We start from the raw sequence: 13,937 nt of genomic DNA on the forward strand, positions 1-13,937 counted from the left end.
TGTGAGAGGAGGGTGCCCCAGGAAGTTTTAACATAGGTAATTTCAGTCTCCCAGAAGAGCACATGGGGTAGACTTCTGTCACCAGAAAGGTGTGATCCAGAGAGAACTCTCAGAGTCACAGCTGACTGCTACCAGGAGATAATCCTTCTGAAAGGCAGTCTCTCAAGTTATCAAAACCCTAAAAGTGGGACAGTCTTTGGCTCTATCGTTTACTAAAAAATAGAAATGATAGTCACAAAATCTAGGTTAAATGATTCACTGGCACTGATATATTATCAAAATCCAGGGTTCAGGAGGGTCCTACTGAAAGTCAAGGAATTTGTTAAATGAACTACATTGGAGTACTATAAATCCACCAATAGCTCTTGAAAAAGTGGATTGACATATAAATATAGTAGTAAGCTATTGCAGTAGATTTCAAACACAGCAAAATTATTGTATTTAAAGGTTTATGGGTGCATTAACACTCTGTACCATGGGCCAGGTCAACATGGGTAGGTTGATGACTATAGTGTCATAAAAGTCTTAAAATTCTAGTAAATTATCATAGTCCCAAAGTGCCTCTTCCACTAACCCTGGCAGATAATACCAGTATATGTGTGTGGTTCCATCAAAGACTCATTAACATCTCATTTACCCAGTTTCAACAAATGTTCAAAGAACACACACACTTTGCAAACCTCCTGTCTACAGAATAGAGTTATGCCAATCTGCATTTGTAGGAAGAAGAATACGTTGAATCCTTAGAACTGATGGAGCACTCGAAAACCACTGTTCTCCTAACTTTTTCCCTGTGAAGTATTTTACAAAGAAATCTATCACATAAACTAAGCTTGAGAAAGCTAAGAACCTACCCTGAGCTTTCCCAGACATCTACAGTGAGAGATCTGACATCTGTAATGAGCATTTGGTGCTGTTGATATTGTTGATTGCTGCCTTCAAAAGTCTATGTTTGCTCATGTTGTTGATACTGGTGCCAAGGCAAAAAAAAAAAAAAAAAAGGAGGCAAATATAATAAATTTATTAGTAGGAAACTGAGATCCAAACTGATTTCCCCAAATATTGCTGACCTAGCTTGCATTCTTACTTTGCACTCTGAGCATTGCCAAAAAAGTAGAAATTGAGCCGTGTCAAGAGATTGTTTGAAACTGAACATGTCTACGTAAGATTGAGAGCTATTCTTCATAGATTGGTTCATCAGTTTATCAGGTAAACACTGGTTAATATCTGTTGGCTCATCCATTTGCCTGTTCATTTGCACACTCAGGATGTAACTAGTCCAAGCAATAGAGTTCAAAATCAACATCTTCTTAGGCAGCTTTCGAATCAGCATGAGTTAGAGTGACAGAGGTCTGGAGGATGCAGGAGAAAGGATATGGGTATGGTTATTGCAGGAAGGTGAAAGAGCAAATGTCAAAAGTTAGAATTCCAAGTAATGATCTGTGTTTTGTTCCCCCCTGAATTAAACAATAATTAAGTTGTTTAATATATATATATATATATATATATATATATATATATATATATATATATATATATATATATATATATGTTCCAAGTATTAGAATACTGGTATCTAGTATGATATTATTAGAAGTGATGGAGCCCATAATAAGTAGAGCCTCTAGGTCATTGAAGGTTCCTTCTGCCTTCAAAGGGGGTTAATAGAATTCTCATGGGACTCCAGTTAGTTCTCATGAGAGAGTTGTTTTATGAGAAAGACTGATACCTGTCTCTCTGGCTGTTCACCTCCTTGTATGACAGACCCCTTTCATGTATATTCCCATGATGCCAGCACATCCTTGATCTGGATCTGAAGTAGTCAGGGGTCCTCTCACTTGAGGTCAAATCAATAAAGCCACCCAATGTTGGAATTAATCTGCTGCTACATATAAACAGAAGCTGTCCATTGTTGCTATAGAGAGAGAGGCTTAGCCAGCTTAAGCAAAGATCAGATCATGAGAATTCTTCTAGGTCAAGTTCAAAGTCTGGATTTATGCCCAGGGTCATGGAAAAGCATTGGCCAAACGATGTAACATAACAGTTACAAGCCTTAATCACATACTAAATTGATAGTTTTAAAGACTGTCTATTCTCCCATTACCTGGCCAGGCAGTATACAAAATTTTTAGTATTTGGCTGCATTGTGCCTACAAGGGTGGTAATCCTATGTGCTTCAGAACAGTAAGCAGAAAGTCTCTGTGAAGCTAGCCTTCTGAGTCGGCGTTCATTACAGGATGGGGGCAGGGGAGGGACCATCTGAAGGGGCCAGCTGAAGAGCCAGGCAACTCTGCTGACTCCTGGTAAAAAATGATACCTTCCTCAGCTGGTGGCCCAGACAGCCATGCCTCTGCCTGGGGCAAGCACTGCTCTGAGCTCAGCTTTCACCCGGGCATCTCAGAGTCTACCTCCCCTGCAGTGCGGGCCCCTGTTCCTTCTGTCCTTGATTTTCTTCAGAAAACATACAGCTCAGCAAAGCTTCCTTCGGCGATCTGACACTGTGGGGGGACTTCCTGGACCACAAGTCACCCCTCTTTCTTCCTCCACGTACATGGCTAACATGCTCCTTTTCTTCCTCTTGCTTATTCATTCGCTCCCTTTCATTGGCTCAGGAATCTGGCTTTCCTGATGAGGCAGAGATGAGCTTTCTGAATTGTGTTTATTTGTTGGCGCTCTGGTGTGAAAGCGCTCTCCGTCAACTGCATATTAATCTTGTCACCAGTGTGTATCTGTTTTCCTCTTGCCTCTGTCCCCTGGCCTAATTTATGGCTTGCCTTTCCCTTGCTTCCTATTGTCACAGTGACAGGGAGTCCTCAGGTCCCAGCCAAACACAAGACCTGTCTTTTCAAGATGGACTGCTGGGAGGTACAAAATTCCTACAGTTTGCCTGGCAGGGCTAAATTTAGAGCAGACCTTCTCCAGTTGATTCTGTGCCACCAAGCCAAGTAGGAATGAGGTTCTACGTGTACTACCTGCTGTGTTGGGTCCTATCAACAAACAGAAGTAGGAAATCTGGCCCTGTCTTCCGGTGGAAATGGTGCATGGAATGGCTGGTAAGCAAGGTGGTTACAATTTGTATCTGAATGGTCAACCCACAGATATTACAGAATAGATATCTATTCTCCCAGGACACAGCTCCAAACTGTGGCATATTAACTTCTGTATGAAGTCAGTCTCTATCTCAGCATTTTTATGAAATTCTTGTAGTCCATTAGAATTCAGATAGTCCTTGAATGATGATAGTCCTTCATTTAAAAGATGGGCACAACCTGAGTGTTCTTTGACTGCACACCTGCACCAGGCAGGCAGGGACCTGACAACTAGAGATGGAAGGAACTGCCTCCCTTCCTGGCCATTCATTAGTTGGGTCTCTGTATAGACCATCCTGGTGGAGGACATCTCTGTTGGCCTTCCTAATATGTCTCTTGAGCACCTCCTGCTTTTCCCCTTTAAAACACTGCTTATACTTCGTCTTCACTCTGTCTGAGTTTCCAGTCCGCAATTCTCAGTGACAGCTGGGACATTTGTCACTCACTGCAGCTCCCCAGTGCATGCAGGTGCCTGACCTGGGGGATATATTTGTTAGGGAGAAAGTAGAAGAGAAAGAAGGGGCTGAGATATGTCATCCCTGGACTGACATCACAGAGATCAGGATTTATGAGGATGAAGTCAGCCAGTCTTTCAAGTCTGGGCTTAGTATACTAACTCCAAATGAAGGTGCCCTGCGTGTCACTGCATGTCAAAGAAGCCTCCAAATCACAAGAGTTCCACTGAGAAGGACATGAGGGATTTGAAAGTCTGTGTTTCCTGAATCTTCAGCGTTAACCTTATCTTGCTCCTAGCTTACTCGAGAAATTTTTGTTGTCCCAAGCATAGAAAATGGTTCTGACAGCTGCCAAAACTTAAGCCTTGAAAACTATAATTATTTTTTAATTTTTCAATTCTGAGGCCTTCCTATGGATAGAATTAGGAGGACTAAACGATTAGGTTTTGCAGGTTGATGAGGAGAAACACGTCAGAAACAAACAGGAGAAAGAAAGCAATGGCAGTTAAAGCCCAGAGTTCAAAACCATGTCATGGATTAATCCTTTCTTCATACTTCTCTTCCTACCATACATGCACACAGTGTGAAATACTAGAAGCTGAAAGACATCACAGCTCATTTGATCACACTTGTATTTGTATTTCAGCCTTGCTATGCATAAAATTGTAATAATAATGCTATGTTAGTAGAATGGCTGAGCAGATTAAAAATAACATCTGTAAATCACATTGCACATAGTAGGTACTCAGTAAAGATGATGGATTGGAGTCCGTTGAGCAAAAGAAAGGTGGAAATACTGAGCAACTTGGCCATCCAAACCCAATGTAGCCTACAGGGAAACCCCAGGCTGGTACTTGAGGTAACCTAAAGCTCTGGATTCCTAGGATGGCACCGTGCAGACACCATGGAGACGTCTGACTACAGGACTTAGCACTGATTTATGCAACTTGCTGACTGCCCAGATCCCAAGGGTTTCCTCAGTCCAGGGCATATCTGGCTGAGAATGATAGTCAAGGCTTCTCTGCACTCTGACACTCAGGAAGTAACCCAGCTTTGGCTGCCCCTTTATGCGTGAAAAGTCAGACACATTTCCAGGAGTCACAGCCCATACTAGAAACTCTGATGGACTCCAGCTTATTTATCTGTGTTAACTGGTACCTTTTACTAACATACATTCAATGCCTGAATCCCAAGGGTTGTTGGGAGGCCCAAGTCACACATCATCTGTCTGCTCAAGGTGAGCCTCTGGCAACCTCAGAAGAGATCCTGTCTCGAGATCTTCCTGAAAGTCTTATGGCCTCCAGAAAGATTCTACCAGGCACAATTGGTTTTTATCTATCCCTCCCAACCCAGAATACATTGTCTACATCTATGTTTACAGGACTGAATCCAGAGTGTAGGTACAACTTTCAATATTGCTTTTATTTTTCATTGACCATAACAAACGCTTGTGTTATTTAATTTTTTATAAAGTTTTGTTTTTATGGCAGTAAAATAGTCACATAAAATATAAAAACTAACTTAACTTTCCTACTGAAAATAGAAGCAGCACCACCTTTTCTCCATGCCCCCCTTTCTCTACTGTACTCAACAAAGGGCAAGCTTTTCCTCTGGGAAAAGCAGAGGAAGTGATCACACAGGGCCTCCCATCCGTCTCCAAGGACCCTACCTATCTCATGCCAACAGTTTGGACCTCACTCCCTTCTGGCTTTCAGAGACCATTCCCCAAAGATTGTCTCCTGAATTCCTGGTGACAGACCACAAGTGTGAGGATAAAAATTAGGACTGGACTGTACCACACATACCTCAGGGGCTTAGAGAGCAAGCTCAGACTTTTACCTGGTGAGGGTTTTCAGACCTTCCATTTCACCAGTGACTCTGGTTCTCACCCCCACTCAAACTAGATGGGACCTTCGATGCTGAACCTTCAGTTACATTGTGTTTTAACCTGTCAGTGTTCTGGTCTCACCAGAACACCATATTTTCTTTCGTGCTATTCCTTGAATTATTTTTAGTCTTCTTGCCTCTTTTTGGGATATGATTAAAGGCAAAAAAAAAAAAACAAAAGAAAGTCATAATGAATAGCACTATGACATCTTTATATAGGGTTATTTTGGCCACAATCGGTAAATAGATTTGAGGATTCACCAGAATGCACGAGGACCAAGGTTACTGATGAGTCTGCAGGTGTGAGAGACCAAGGATGAGGCAATGCAGACACACAAATGGGAGAGTCACTTTCAGGAAGGAAAATAAAGAACAGAAGAAAAGGAGGAGGAAAAGCCAAGGTAGAAGTGAATTCCAAGTCCATAGGGGGTAAGTGGAGGAGGCCAGAAGCTGAGAAGAAGCTTCATCAAGAGACATCCTTCAGGTTACGGGCAACAAGAAATGCACTAAGTGTCGAAGTAGCCATAGCCAAGGAAAGAGATCAGGATGGCAGGAGCTATAGAGGTCTGTGCAGCATGAGTCAAGGGTAAACAGACCCCAGAAAATGAGCAAGAAGTGCCCTGGCTTATTTAGGGACAGTCAGTCTGTAGCACTTTTAGAACACAGTGAAAAGTCCCTTTCCTTTCATCTTGTGTTCAAGGAAAAACCAATGAGGCATGACAACTAATCCCTTCACCCCAAGCCAGCACTGGACAAGGGCACGCTTTCAGCTTACATAAACTCCTAATAGAAAAAGTCACTACATTTAGAATATACACGGAGACAGGAGGCAGGCAAGCCTGCTATTTAAGTACCCAACAGGTAAGCTTTGCCTGAGTAAGGAAAGAAAGGAATTTGCTGGTTTAGTTTGGTAAATGTAGCTACTGTTTATATGTTGAAGCTTCGCAATCATGAAATAGTGAGTAGAGAGGAGTTTGTCAGCTGCTAAGAAAGAAAGCAACAGGTAGACCTGAACTGCTAACTGTGATTCCACTCAGTCCAGCAAAAGACTGCAGCTTTCTGAGGAAGGACCCTGAAGTAACACTGGCAGTGACGCAGAGGCCAATATCAGGCTGCTGAAATCCAGCAGAGGGGTTCTGAGATAAGCACACAGTTCCCACAAAGCATATAAAGACTATGGAATAAATGTCATGTGATCCAACAAACCAGGGAGGGGCTTTGGTTTTTGTTATTTGTTTGACCACACATTTGACAAAAGCTCTAAGAATTTTTTGCCCCGATGTTGACTTTCTTGTGAGAGTCAAGAGCCATTTTTTTTTCACATAAGGAGACCCACAATATTAAAAGAAAAGAATATGTCAAGAAAGTATGGGTTTACTGCCTACAATGTGCTACCACAGAGAAAGGCCATTTTGAGCACTGTACTTGAGACTGAGAACAACGGGCATTTAAAGATCAAGCTTGCGTTCAATTCAGGTCAAAAGAGGATAGAGAGCATCAGGGCTGAGGTTACAGAACATGATGTGATTATGTTGCTGCTTAGCCTCCCGTAGTACAGCCTTCCCAGCTGGCATGGGGCATTCTGAAATTCCCTTCCTCTGGCATGTGGAGCCTTCATCACATGAGCTCCTGATGGGGACATCCCCACAGCATGACCTATTACTCTGTGTTCTCATAAAAGCAGAGCACGGTGTTCAATAGAAGCCTTTCCATCAACAGAAGGAAAATTGGACCCCTGAGGGCTGCAAGGAAACAAATGTGGGCAAAAAACAAGGTCTGGTGCAGAGTAAAGAAAGTCTTGTGCTAAATTCCTCAAACAAATCTTAATGGTTCTGGCCTAGGTCCCACTTTCTTTCTGCCAAGAGAAGTAGAAAGAGATAATAAAAAATTAAGCCTGCTAATCCTACCCAGAACTGCCCAAGACTACTTTGGGCTAGGGACACACATGTCAACCCTTAGAGATGCATATGGGTGCATTTTGTTAATCCCCACCGCTGCGTGTCAGGGATAACTGATCTATGACTAAAAATAGTGTGAGGACAGCAATACCAGCCATCTGGGGCTGACCTGAGGACACAGTGGAAAACTTGACAACAGCACAGTAGAAGCGTCCTGTCCCAAGGCGCCAGGCTCAAGGGCAAGAGGTCAGGTTCCTATGCTGGGGAAATGTGATTGACAGCTCACCTCCCAAAGTGAGTTTCAGTGGTGGTAATCTTCTAGTACTGTTGGACACCTTCTGAATGATGTGGAAAGAGGTAAGATCCAGAGGTCCAATGGTATAGGTCATGGTTTTATTCCCTGCATTGAGTGACATTAAAGAGAGCTATGCAAATAAAATAAAAACAAGCCTGCTCAAACCATTAACTTCATTGTGAAGTTTCATTCTTAGAACCTATATGAACTGGGAAAGCATTTGAGCCCATAAGAGAGGAGGTTCAATTCATTCTTAGCCAAGCCTGATTCATTGGATTGAAGGATAGAAGAGAAGCGAATTTAAAGGATTATCAACGGCATTTACCAGATTGTCCAAATGAGTTGAATGTAGTTAGTAGTATTGGATATTTCTGTATCCTAAGACTATGCCTGCTACCAAGACCAACTTTTAACATCATGGGCCCTTTGAATCCAGGCTTTTACCCTATGTCACTTTTACATGCCTACTTTGTGCTGAATTCTGTGCAAAAGAACCTGCTAAAGGCTGCCTTCAATAATCATTAGAGTGATCTCTTAATTCAACTTACTCTGTGAGCATGAGTCTTTTGCCCTTATGTATGTCTATTCACCACTTGTTAAGTCAGAAGAAGGCATCATATGCCCTGGAACTGGAGTTACAGAGGGTGTGAGCCACATGCGGGTGCTGAGAACTGTCCTCTGGTCCATTGGAAGAGCAAAAAGTATATCCTTAACTGCTGTGCCATCTGTCCAGGCCCATTACAGTGATCTTGCCTAAGGTACACTTAGTGGAAGATAATTTGAAGAAATATTGAAATTCTTGAAAAGGGACTCCACATTGCATGTCATTAGAGTGGCAGACATTTTCTTTATTTCCAATAGAGTTCTGGATATTATTGACAGAGACTAGGCCCTTATTTAGTAATTCAGGATATATAGTTCTGGGTTCTTAAAGAATTCAATAGAAATTTCTGTCACAGTACCTAGAACCGAGTTTCATGCCATGAGTCTCATAGAGAACTATAATAGCTTCCTTTTAGAAATTCACATTCAATCACATTAAATATTTCTATCACTAATCAAACATCAAGGGTGGATTATGCCAAACAGAGAACCCAAGTTTGTTGCCTAGTACCCATACCAGGTTGTTCCAAACTTCCTATAATTTTAGCTCCAGAGGATCCAATCCCCTTTTCTGGTCACTGTGGGAATACATGCATATCACACACGTGCGTGCGTGTACTCACACACACACAAATACAAATATAAATAAATCTTTAAATATATTCTAAAGCTCAAGCCAGCTAAAATCCTAGCCCATTTATATGGTAGGAGACGTGAAGTCCCATCCCTAGCTCAGAAGCTATTAGATATTAGTGGCTGCTAGGAGAAGAGTCCATTTTCTTTATGAAGGCAGTCCCCAGTAGGCTACCTATACTCCCACAGATTGTCTTGTACACAGGAACATAATGACAGTACTAAAATGACTCATAGAAGGAGAAACTATGGGGAGATAGGGGTGGAGTTACAGGGAAGGAAATGGAGGGCAGATTTGGCACATTATATACATGTATGAAAATTTCAAACAGTAAAAAAAAAAAAAGGAAATACAGGGAATGAGTCAGGACCAGAAACTGGATCTCTCTGTCTTGTTCTCCCATATGATTATTCTCCTAAGATATCATCAGTTCAGTGTTTATTCAGCCAGGAGGTTTCAACAATATGTTAACCAGGCAGGGTTGGAGTAGAGAGATAATACAAGATTAAGAGTGGACTCATGTCCTAAATAGAAATAAACTCTGAGCAAAACAACAGACCACACATAGCATGAGACTCAAAAACAAAATAACAGGTGTAAAAAGCCATGGGTGATATTGGTTCTAGAACCATCAGAACTATCACAAGAAAGGGAGCAAAGAGCAAATGCAGAAGTGTCTGAAAGCTCCCACACTCATGGCCAACAGAATTTTGTAGTATGGATAAAGTTTGGAGAGGATGGAAATCCATGTATCTTACAAATGGAGTACACCTTCAACCATCTTAGAGAGAAAGTGAATAATATTTTAAATCTCTTATAGATATCCATCCTCTTTGGTTATTTTAATTCACCTTTCATTGTTTAACCCAAAAAGATAAAGGACCTTCAGTACAGAGAGCAATTTCACTGAAGAGATAACAGAGGAGAAGGTGAACAGAAAATGCGACATAGCACTAAAATAAGAAAAGGCAGTGCATGTGATGATGTTAAGTATGCCAGGAATTTCTTCCCTCCCAGGTCTTACCCTCAGTCTCTCCCCGAAGCCTGTTCACATGTGCTGCCATTCAAATCTAGTCTATACTGAACACACATGCAAAGAGAGACATTGCTTCTAGCTTGCTTTATGTTTCTGAAATAAAAAGCATGAATAAAAGCACATGTAAAGAAAAGTTTACTTCTCCTTGGAGCTCATAGTCCATCTTTAAGGGGAGCCAGGCAGGAGCTCCAGGAAAAATTTATGTGGAAACCTTGGAGGAACACCGCTTGCTGGTTTTCTCCCCGTGGTTCGCTCAACTTGCTTTTTTATATTACCTATGATCATTTATCTGGGGGTGGTACTGCCCTCTGCAAGTGGGCCGAGACCTCTTACATCAATCAACAATCAAGAAAATGCCCCATAGACATGCCCTCAGGCAATCCGACAGAGGGAAGGCCTCAGTTGAGATTCCCTAGTTTCAAATATGTCGAGATGTATTTCCAGTTGACCAAACTAACTATAACACCATTCCATCCTTTTCCTCTGCTTCAATTTTTTCCCCAATACCTCTTAGCATGCCGTAAAAGTTAATTTGCCTTTTTTTTTAAATCTCAGTGGTAACTTCCACAGAGCTGATAATTCCTCTCTAGGTTTTTCATGAGTTTATCCATAAAAGCTGTAAAACACACAGCACATAGTAGTTTCTAGTCCTAAGGTTCCATTGGGGAAAGTTGTAGAATGTTCTGTTCCCTATAGGTCGCCATATGGGCTCAGAGAGATGACCCATTTATGGCCTGAGGGGATTGTGAGAGTTAGGGCCTACTTGTGGCATGGGAGGATGAGGAGAGTTATGGCCCACTCATGACCTGATAACAGGTTTTTCCAAGTTCATTCTCTAAATCTAAACACACTGTGCCCATATTTATAAAGGTTGGCAGAGGAATGACTGCTATCATCATGAATCAGTCTTTCTAGACACTTCCTGCATCTCTCCCTAAATCCCTAAAGCTTCTGTCTAATTTTTCCTCTTTCCAAATCTTTTCTGATTTCCTTGCTCATTCCCCTTGCTTACAAGTGTAGACATCTCCAAGACGCAGGCACCACATCAGCAATTTCTTAAAGTAGAGACACATGTTAATTATGACCTTGAAGCTAAGATTCTGTTTACATCATGACAAACAAGTAAATGAACAGATACAATGCCAGGAGAAATGGCTCTACATGCAAATGCACTTACTTCCCAACCTGCTGACCTGAGGGCAGTCCCTGGCACCTACCAGCTGGGAGGAGAGAAGTGACTTCTACAGGTTGTGCCCTGACATACTCATGGCTTACTCACAATAAGTAAGTAACTAAATAAATAAATAATCAACAAACATTTTTTTTAAAGTCTTGGTGGGAACCTGTTACAATTGGTAGAAAAATTTCTATTACCTTTTCCAGGGCCAAACCCCTCATATATGAAGCAGAACCTGGTTGACTGACTAACCTTTTATGCTTTTTCTTTGGTGTGGAAGAGTAAGGAGTTTTGGGATGTGTGTTGGCAGTTCATGATGGGATGCAGTTGTTCTTGGATGATGAGAAAACTGAGGGATTTATTTCTCTAAAGCATGGAGCAAAGTTGGACTGATTTATCTAATTCTGACATCAAGTGAGGGAAATGGCCAGACCTCATAGATCAGCCTCTCACTTAGAAACTCAGACGAACCAGCCAAGCACTCACTACCCTTCAAATCCTCATCACCCTGTAGTTTTACAATGATGTCATCTACAGATCTGCAGTCAATTAAATCTCAGCACATTTTAAATGCAGCGACAGGATCCATTTCCATGGGTGGCACCAATGATAGCCTTCCAAACTCAGTTTACCCATTTCCCTACACCATTAAAAGGCACAGAGGAGCCAAGAGGGCTAGTTTGTACACACAGTGCCTGTAAGAGGGGGGAGTTTAAAACTCTGAACAATGTCAAATTGTGTTTGCCTGTCAACGAAATCAGTCCCAGAGAAAGGCCCATCAGAACATGTCAGCACTCTGTATGAGAGATCTGTCAGCTGCCTAAAATGAAAAGGAAGGATGGAAATTCCTCTAAAAATAGAACTTTACATCTTCTTAGGGGTTTCCATCTGGAAAAACTCAAAACATTTGACTACTTAATTATATATCTGTAATTATGTTTCTGCACTTGGTTCCACTGAAAGGACACCAAAGCCTGTGTGATCTCCTTATGCAATTCTGCGTGGAACAGGATGATGACATGGAAGCTGGCACTGAAACCCTGTATTCTTCAGGATTCTCTAGAGACATGGAACCCAACCCGTAGGATACATGTGCACACATTCATGTGATTTAGCATAAAGAATCACTTCCCACAATTTAGGAGACTGAGAAGCCACATATGTAGTGGAGACCCTGGAATGCCACTGGTATACCTCTGAGATCCAGAAAATCGACATTTCTGTCAAGGGCAGAGCAATACTGATGCCTTGGCTCTACTGTTAGGCAAAGAGCAAAATTTCTCTGCCTTCATTTTTTGTTCTATTCAGTCTCTCAATAGATTAAATAAAGCTCATATAGAAGGGACATCCCTGCTTACCCAGTCTAAAAATCCAAATGTTAATCTCATCCAGAAATACATTTAGAAGCATCTAGGAATAGTGTCTAATCTGGGTACCTAATGTCCCATTAGAGGTAATGCAGGAAATTAAGCATCAAGGACACTTTGCAAAATTTCCAAAGGAAATTCCCAGACTGTCATATGGAACTTGATCACTCACCTATGTTAAGGATATAAAATGTCAACAGGTATATATTGGGAGAGAATTTAAAGACTCTTTCCTCTTTAGTCCAAATCTAGAGAGAGGGGGTTCTGGAAGAGATTGATATGACATCTTCATATCAGTTCTGGAAACCTTGGGCAATAATGGTTTACTGTTGTTTGGGAAAGTTGTCAGACCATAATGTAAGGTCAGGACACTAAACAGAATCCAATAGAAGGCAGAGGAATGAGTGAGTTCAAGGATGTCAAAGAAGCGAGGATGTACAGGACAAAGAGAAAGGCTTTTTGGAGGGAGAGCTCCAAGACTTGCAGAGGATCCCTCAAGTTATCTTCTGAGATCTGGGGTGTGTGTGTGTGTGAGAGAGAGAGAGACAGAGACAGAGAGACAGAAAGACAGATACAGACAGAGATAGAGACAGAGAGAGACAGGGAAACAGAGACAGAGACAGACAGAGACAGAGACAGAGACAGAGACAGAGACAGAGAGAAAAATCCTACTCCAAAAGAGCATAAGAAGTATAGGAGGAATGATCCACAGTCCTTCTAGACAGATAAGAGAAATGATGTATTTCCTAAGTACCATGTAGAGTGCCCATAAGAGAGCTGTTTCAAACACTGGTATTGTCCTTGCAAAACAGAGAGCCAAGAGTTAAAAGGCTCAAACTGTTACCAATTACTGTGTCTAATGGAAAAGTTCAGGATTGTTTATGAAAATATAAATACATTTGGGTATCTAATAAGGTAAAATGTGCAAGATCTTGTATATCTTAAAAAATTACTACACAGTTAAGGAAGCAGAAAAAAATCAACCCAGAAATCACACAGATGTTAACATTAATAGAAAAAAAATTGTTTGAATCTTACTTCTCTCAAGGTCCTCACTGAGAATATCTGAGAAGCCCAACAAGTAGCTGAAAGAATCAGATGCAGATACTTACACCCAACCGATAGACAGAAGCTGAGGACCCCTGTGGTTGAATTGGGGACAAGCTGGAAAAGGCTGAGGAGGAGGGTGACACCATAGGAAGGCCAGCAGTCTCAATTGACCTGAACCTCCGAAATATCTCAGACACTGAGCCACCAACCAGGCAGCATTGCAACTGCTGATATGAGGACCCCAACACAGAGGACTGCCTGGTCTGGCCTCAATGAGAAAAGATGTACCTAACCCTCCAGAGACTGGAGGCTGCAGGGAGTGGGGAGATCTGGTGAGGTGGGGGTGGAGGGATGGAAATGTTCTCTTGAAGGTGGGAGGAGGAGGTATGAAATAGGGAGCAGTAAAAGAGTGGACCAGGAGGGGGATGAAGTCTAGACTGTAAAAA

The sequence above is a fragment of the Micromys minutus genome, assembly GCF_963924665.1.
Source record: "Micromys minutus genome assembly, chromosome: 4".
Taxonomy (NCBI): domain Eukaryota; kingdom Metazoa; phylum Chordata; class Mammalia; order Rodentia; family Muridae; genus Micromys; species Micromys minutus.